At 44.9% G+C, this 8,633-nt stretch overlaps 1 protein-coding gene across 1 annotated transcript in view; it reads left to right on the top strand.

The window, feature by feature from the left end:
- PCSK5 (proprotein convertase subtilisin/kexin type 5) overlaps positions 1-8,633 on the top strand; it is a 537,419-nt gene that overhangs the window by 488,952 nt on the left and 39,834 nt on the right. The gene's annotated exons all lie outside the window — the stretch shown is intronic.

Here is an 8,633-nt window from a genome sequence, read left to right as displayed (position 1 = left end):
TCCCTAGCATGGCGAGTCAGGATGAGAGGACAATGAGGAGAGAATCACCGTTCTTTGCCAACGACCAAGACAGCGGGGATAGTAGTCCAAGGATGGGGATTCCTACACATAGCAGATCAGGCCTGGCAGATGCTCCAGCCAAGGATAAATCATATGTTCCTTGAGGAAATGAGGAAGGGAAGCTTAGACACAAATAAATAATGGCCATTGGGCTGGCCCTGGGGCTTAGTGCTTAAGGGACCTGGATCTAACTGGCTGACAGCCTGGTTTGAATCTCATCCCCAGTGACTTGAAAACTCACGTGCATACATGACAAAATCCTGACAGGACAGAAAATTGGAGGAAAAGGGATTAATCACCATCTGACAATATCCCATTGTGAGGTGCTTTCTCCCTCTCTCTGTCTCTGTCTCTGTTTCTCTCTGGCAAGCTCATACACCCTCTGGCAATTTTTTTAAAATTAGTGTTCATGTAGAAAGTGGGTGAGAAATTTTCTTTCTTCCTCCAGCCTAACTCCACCCTGATTACCTTGTTCATTTTTTAAAAATGCTTATTTTGAATGTTTTCTGCTTCATTTTGACATTGGAACACATCCCCTCACCTGCAGCTACTTCCTGTCACCTCAGAGCATCCTCTGTTAAATTCTGGAGCTGGCCCTGCCAGCCTGTCCAGCTCTCCACGACTCAGTAATAAATAGGTTTCCTAAAACTCTTTGAGAAACTAATGCATTGCTAGAACATGCCCCAATATTACTAAGGGTAAAATAGAAAATATTCTTCCACATTTATAACCATTTAGTAACTCTGAATACACCTAATGCAATGCTGTGCAGTAGAAGTTGTTAGGGAAATGCAAAGGTTTAAGACATAGTTTTATATGGTTTACATAAAGTTCAATATCTGTTATCTTGTTGAGCTTTTGAAATTTATCAAATGGCAATGTCAGCTTTATTCCACTTCCCCTTCAAATAAACCTACAATTCAGTGGAGTCTGAATTATAACAATTCACTGGATGATGAGGATAATAGATAATATGAGTAAATATATATACCAATGAACGCTGCGCTGCAATTGTTAATAATCTGCCTATAGGCCCTTTGGTAAGCTGCTTGAACTCCACACCGACCTGTTTCAAGCTTTGTAAGCACCAGCTGCCTGGTGACAAACCAAACTATCTGTTCACACAAACTTTGGTTAAACTCCTAGTCCCACTGTTAACTAGCCATGTAGTTTTGAGCCTTAACCTTGAACTTCAATTTCCTTATCTAGAAATTAAAGAGAGATGATATCTACCCTATAGGATTTGTGCAGAGATTTACATGAACTAATACTCGACACAGAACTTCATGAATAAATATCAGTACCCAGCCCCTTCCTAGCTGCTCTGTGTCAGTCTTCAGAGATCCAGAAGGAGGTGGTTAATGACTTGGTTTGGAAGGGTACAACAGACCAAGAAGAAGTTTATTCCTTGAAATCCAAATATCCACTCCTGTTAAAAAATGATGCATAGAGGGACCAGCAGTTAGCGTAATGGCTATGTCGCTGGACTCCCACGTAGTCGACTGCGCTTCGCGTCCCGGACTCGGTGGCTTAAAACTCACGCCGGGCGCGTGTGCGTGCATGCCCAAGATCCCAAGAGGAGAATGGAGGAGAAGGGATTGCGGCGTGGCTATCCCCCCTGGGGGGTGAATTCTCGCTTTCTGTCTCTCTCTGTCTGGCGAGGCACATGCCCTATAGCGAAATCTTCTCCAAAAAAAAGAAAAATGATGCATAGACATATGTAAGGCAATTAAACGATGATGATTAAAAACGATGCATAGACGTCTATAAGGAGATTAAGGGATTGTGGTTAAGAGAGATACACAAACATTTCTCATGGAGAAACTTCATCTTCTTACCCTAGGTTTGCACACCATTGTTATGAAACCTGTCCAGAGAAGACCTACAGTGAAGAATTGGAATGCAAACCATGTGCCACTAATTGTGGCAGCTGTGACCAGAATGAGTGCTATTGGTGTGAAGAGGGCTTCTTCCTTTGGGGTAAGCTAGAAAATGCAAAGAGAGAGTGAGGTTCTAGAGCTCCATCCAGTCAAGGCAATAGCCACAACTCAGATGATCATTTTCGGATGTGAGGGCCATCCGGCTGTGAGATCTGACACCCCACTGATCTCCGGGGTCGATTTGGCTGATCTGGCTGGCTAGGCGGGTGTCCCCTTCCTCCCTCACGGCTCCATATGTGTCCCTCCCATAGTTATGCGTTCGGTCAAGAACAACCGCTCCCATTAAAGAGGGCCATTCTTCGTTCTTCCTTCAAGGGTATTCAAGTAGCTGCACTTCCGGGCTAGAACCTCCAAACAAACTCTCGGATCATTGATTTCAGATTCTTTGTGTACTGGAGCCACTGGTCCAAAAAGAAATTTTAATTTGGTTTGGAAATAAACATTAGCCAGGACTACTTCCTTCTGCTTTTATCACTGAAGAATTGCTCATAGTTCACTAATAGTTCTCAACCAACTCCAAGTGATGGAAACAAGAGTGAATTGGGTAAAAAAGAGAAAGAGGCTGTGGGGGAGGGGATCTGAGGATAAACATTTTGGAATGAAGTCACCTGATTAGTCAGAACCATGACCCTTTTCTTGAGGCTTAATCCATGTGTTGTATTTTGGTGTATCGTAAGAGCCGAACAAGATCTTTGTCTTAAGTTTAAGTCAACTCATTCACTTTGATGGAAATACGTTTACAGTTAGAAGAGAAATACACTGTAAATCTTCTATTGAAGAACTGATAGCCCAGTGCTCTGGTCAGGTGGACAGCCCACCATAATCTTCGATTGTTCTCCACACAGATTTATTTTATTTGTAGTTTTTTAAGGACTCAAGGAGATAACTTTCTTTATTCAACATTCTTCACCCTTAAACCTGATAGGCAATTTAAATTTTCAACTGAAAGAGGACTTAAAGTGTTGGATTTATTTAAAATGCAGTTCTTGGTTGAAATAAGCTAGAGCCATCTTGTTTTGTTTTTGTTTTTGTTTTTGGAGAGGTTTTTGCTATAGGGCATATGCACTTGCCAGAAAGACAGAGAGAGAAAGAGAGACAGAGAGACAGAAAGCGAGAAATCACCCCTCGGGGAGATGGCCACGCCACAATCCCTTCTCCTCCATTTTCCTCTCAGAATCTTGGGCACGCACACACTCGCACCCGGCGTGAGTTTAAGCCACTGGGTCCGGCACTTGAACCACAGTCAACTACGTGGGAGTCCAGCAACATAGCCATTACGCCAACTGCTGGTCCCCCATCTTTGTTTCTTTAAAAACAAACACAAACCAAAAATGTCCCTAAGGCTCCCTGCAGCCTCTGGTTTTTTGTTTGTTTGTTTGTTTGTTTGTTTGTTTTTCCCCCCAAAGTTTCTGTATTTTTGCAGCAAGAGAGACAGAGGAAGACAGGCACTTCCAACAGGGTCTTAGTACCCACAGCCCATCCCAGACACCTCAGATCATGGACAGAGATGCAAGTTCCTAGCATGTGAAAAGAATAGGAAACCCTGAGACCTGAACCTGGGACCTTCCCATGTGGGCCTAGTTGCATTATCACTGCACCACCACGTGGCCCCCAGGGCTCTGTGGAGCTTAGCCTTGATAGTGCAGCAATCTAAGCTCCACACTTCCTCCCTGTGATCGGATGCAGGTGGCAGCTGTGTGAGGAAATGTGGCCCTGGCTTCTACGGCGATCGAGGAACGGGAGAATGTGAGCCCTGCCACCCAGCCTGCGAGACCTGCACTGGCCTTGGCCACGACGACTGTAGCAGCTGCCCAGCAGGACTGCAGCTGCTGCACGGGATGTGTGGACGTCCTGCCCAGCCCCAGGTGGAAAGCAGCTTCTGGAATGGTATGTGCCTCCCAAGGAGAGATCGCAGGGGTCCAACCACCTACTCTGCTTCCCTCCCTCTTTGATCCTTATTTTAGAGTTATCTAAGAAAGAAAGGCTGGGCAGAGAAACAAGAATTTGGAGTATCAAATTTGGGCCATTCCCAGGGCTTCTCTGCTGCGGGCAGAGAAGGAAGCTGTGGCTGGCATTTGGCCAGCAGGGGGAGCCCAAAGGTCAAGTCTGATTAGTCTGGCTACTTGAGTTTCTAGCTGGGTGAAGTAGGCCAGGGGCAGGTAAAGGGATCTGTTTGGGAAAATGGCTCACTATTTTCTCAAAACTGCCAGAATGACTTCTATCACAGGAATTTTCTTTTATTATATTAAAAAATATACCCATAGCGTTGGCTTTTATTGTTAGACAAGAAAGAACTGTTTTAATGTACTGAAACTTAACGCTGAAACAAATGATCTTTTTGGAAGAATTATTAGACCCAGCCATCATTCAGATTTGCCTTTTAACAGTTGCCCTTTCCAGTTGCAGATGGAAAAAGGGGGACAGAGAAGTGTGGGTGCTTTGAATGTAACAGTAAAAATCTACAGGTATTCATTCCTCCCTGGTCTCTAGAATTGGCCTCTTCACTCTTGAGCCTCGGTGATAGGTTTCCTTACAAAGTAATTACAAACTTTCTATGACCTCTCCATGCCTACGCTGGTTCAAAAGCAAAAATCCTCTTCCTTCTGGAAAAAGTCTGCCTTATCTTCTACACAGGACATTCACAAAAATAATGAAATGCTCTCCATGTGATTTTGAGGCAAGGATTTGTTAAAAGGGTCATATCAGCGCTTAGGAAACAGCCACTGCACCATGGTCTGCACAGGACAAATCTCGTGGGGCTTGCAGGAGTGCTAGATCTGGGGCAGGAGAAGAGTGTGTCGCTGGGTTTGAGAGGAAGGCTGTGGCCAACCCAACTGCTGTCGACTAGGACGGTCTTGCACATGTGACTTAAAGGGCACTCCGAGACCATCACAAACTCAGCAGCCAAAGGCCACAGCGAACACTGGGCCTGTTTCAGAGACACCGCGAGGAAGAAAATGATCCAATCCAGATCAGGGTATCTTCCGTGAATTATTGCTGAATCAAAATGCTGAAAATGAGTTTGTCTGGCAGTCAGGCATTTCAGAGGCAGTGCGAGCCAAGAGCATGGCCCGGTGCTGGGTTTCTAGCTGGGAACATCTGTATTTTATCTGGTGTCCAGATGATGAAAAGGTCCAGGGAGCCCAGAGTCAGAGCAGACTTGATTCCCCCGATGATTACGCGTCCCTTCAACTGAACTACGCATTTTGCAAGCAGAAGTCAAGCTGCCATTGCTCCCTTTTGTTGAAGCACCACACCCACCCCTCCAAATTTCTACTATCACAACGTAATGTTTTTGAAGAGAAAAAGGAATTCGTCTGTTTGGGGGGTTCACACTAACAGGAGATTTGGAAAACACACGAGAATGTTTTCCATGGCTGGACGAAAGCAATAAGGTCAATGACATAGCTGCACTTTTCCATTCCTGTGATCTATGAAATAAGACATGCAGACCATTAACAAGAGAAAAAAACATTCATTCACTGAGCAAGGTAAGGCCGCGGCACGGCTTCTCCTGCACAATTTAAGCACTGAAATGGATAGTAAATGGGAAATGCATTCCATAAAGTCCTGGGAGGATTTGAGTCCATGGCTACATCTTTCTCCTGACTTCCTTTCCTTAAAAAACAAGGTCGGGAGTGCAATAAGAGAATAGAAGTTTCCAGAGAACACACACTAATTAGCCACACCTTTAGGGTGGTGGAGAGCAGATTGCAGTCATCCTGGGTCAATTTAGAGGAAGCCCAGACAAATGACCGAGTGTTTATGAGGGAATGTAGCTGCCTAGGTGGTGCCAGCAAGGTTTTTTGTTTATTTTTATCATTGTGGTGGTGGTTTCTTTGCTGTGTGGTGTGTGTACTCACCAGAGACAGAGAAAGAAAAACCACCCCCCCAGGAGGGATGGCCACAAATCCCTTCTCCTCCGTTCTCTTGGGATCTTGGCCATGCACACACACCCAGTGTGATTTTCAAGCCGTTGGAGTCAGCCATGTGGACCCAGCACTTTAACCTCCGCACCACCTTCTAGTCCTTATTTGTTTGTTTGTTTGTTTGTTGTGGTTATTTTTTATTTAAAAAAAAAAATTCAGATTCCAGTGAGAAAGGTAAGATGACACAAACTTCAGGCCATTCCTTCACCCACAGTGCTCCCCAGTGGAAGTTGTATTTGTCTATTTGTCTCTGAAGACGACAGTCCACCCTCTGAGCCTATATCAGCCTGTTCTGGGAAAATACCACAGACATAAAATGCAGTCAGAGTTCCGCGAACCGCTTTCATGGCGAGTCAGGATGAGAGGACAATGAGGAGAGAATCACCGTTCTTTGCCAACGACCAAGACAGCGGGGATAGTAGTCCAAGGATGGGGATTCCTACACATAGCAGATCATGCCTGGCAGATGCTCCAGCCAAGGATAAATCATCTCCAGAGATGGTGCTCAGCTCTGTTCTTCCAACCACCGAAAGTCGCTGTGCGTGTGGACAGATCATCCCCAGACCCTCTGTGCCAGCCCCTGGTATGCCAGCAAGACCACTTAGTCCAGTTCCTTACAGGACAGAAATAAAGCGATAGTAAACACGCTCCTGACGGCTTTAGCACTGACTGAAGCCTCACCCAAAGCACCACTGGGAGAAAAATTCACATGCAGAAGGTTTCCTGAGCTGTTACTGGGAATGGACAGTGTCCTCTGTTACTATCAAATCCTTTGGATTTTCTTAAGTGTCCCTCCAGACCTCCCAACCCCCCCCCAATAGTGCTAGAGAGTCCTAGAAATAATTCCTGACATTTCCCTGCCCACCGACTTCCATTAGTGATTAAAACCATGTTGTAGCCGGCTCTAATTACATATTCCGATGAGAGCCTAACCTACAAAGTGCAGACATGGCGAATGAACTTTTTATCTTTGACCACATCCTACCAATTTATCACGAGTCTGTCTTTTGATCTTAATTCCTATGTTTGGGGAAAGACTAGAATCCCAGGGTCAGTCACAAACAATGAAAGCCTTTCACGTGGAAAAAAAAATCAGCCTCAATAGTGTGGAGATACGTTACCTAATCTTGTCTGAACTTTAGAAAACTTTAAAGATGTCTTGGATAGACCCATAGCCCAGTGGTTAAGCACACTGGGTCTCACATGGCCAACTGTATGACTCGAATCCTGGACCTGGCAGCTTGAAAAACACACTGGGCATGTGTGCACGCGTGCTGCCAGATCCAAGCAGGAGGGAGAAATGGAAAGGGGATTATGACATGACCATGCCCCTCTGGGGAGTGCTTTCTCCTTCTCCCTTTCTCTCTGGCAAATGCACAAATCCTCTGGCAATTTAAAAATATTAAAATAGGGCCAGCCTGCGGAGTGGCAGATAAGGTGGCTGGCCAATTGCACGGTTCAAGACCCCAGACCCAGTGGCTTGAAAAACACACCTGGCACATGTATGTGTGTGCAAAAAAAATCCCAAAAGCAGGAAGAAATGGAAAAGGGCTTGTGGCATGACCATTCGCCATGGGGGCTTCTTTTTCACTGCTCCCGCTACCTTTTCTGGCAAGCACAGGTGCCCTCTGGCAAAACTGAAATAAATAAATGAGAATAAATAAGTAGAAAACATTAATGATGTCATAGAAATCTGACTTGTTTAGAAGTACTTTGTAGGGACCAGCAGTTAGCGTAATGGCTATGTCGCTGAACTCCCATGTAGTCAACCGTAGTTCAAGTCCTGGACCCGGTGGCTTAAACTCATGCCGGGTACATGTGCGTGCGTGCCCAAGATCCTGAGAGAAGAATGGAGGAAAAGGGATTGCGGTGTGGCCATCCCTCCTGGGGGGTGATTTCTCGCTTTCTGTCTCGCTGTCTCTCTCTGTCTTTCTGGTGAGTGCACACGCCCTATAGCAAAAACCTCTCCAAAAAAAAAAAAAAAAAATAGAAGTACTTTGTAGATGTATGCAGCGGCCTCACTTAACTTAGAAATAAGGACACATGTCATTTTTAGTTAACCAACCAGAATGCAGACTACAGAAAACACACGGCACTAGGTAAGTTACTAAACCGTCTGGTCCACCTGATAGAAAGGGGTCACTTGTATCAGCTTGCATTGATTGTTACATACACAGGAATGTTGTAAGTGGATTGTTAAGGTAGTAATAGCTTGAAGTCAGCTAAGGTGAGAATATTTACACCACGGAAATTAGAAGCACTACACATCAAGCTTTTTGTTCTTCATTTTTTTTCCTTGTGGGAGTTGAGAGAGAGAGAGAGAGCATAAGTGAGAAAGAGGAGCACTCTCCACAGGGTGTGGTAATACAATTCCCTTCCTCCAGGCCTCCATGGCCTTGGATCTTGGGCTTTCCTTCACTATTAGGCATGGTTCAGGTTGACTGGGCCAGGGATTTAAACCATGGTCATCATGTGGGATCCTGTTTCTATTGAGCATTACGTTATTACTATGCCACAGAGCTGGCCCTGTTATTAATTTTCCTAAAAAGCTGTTTTACCTGCACATTATTGCTTTGGCCTTTATCAAACTACTTTAAAGCCCAAAATATTCTCTGAGAAATCTCTCTAGTGGATATGAACTTTAGCATTAGGCCTACCTGAATTCAAAACCCGGCTCTGTTATTTACTGTTATTGAATGAACAA

Source organism: Tupaia chinensis, unplaced genomic scaffold (genome assembly GCF_000334495.1).
Source record: "Tupaia chinensis unplaced genomic scaffold, TupChi_1.0 Scaffold000147_1, whole genome shotgun sequence".
NCBI lineage: Eukaryota > Metazoa > Chordata > Mammalia > Scandentia > Tupaiidae > Tupaia > Tupaia belangeri.
Note: the sequence above shows the minus strand (reverse complement) of the source record. Positions and strands in the feature narration are given on the sequence as shown.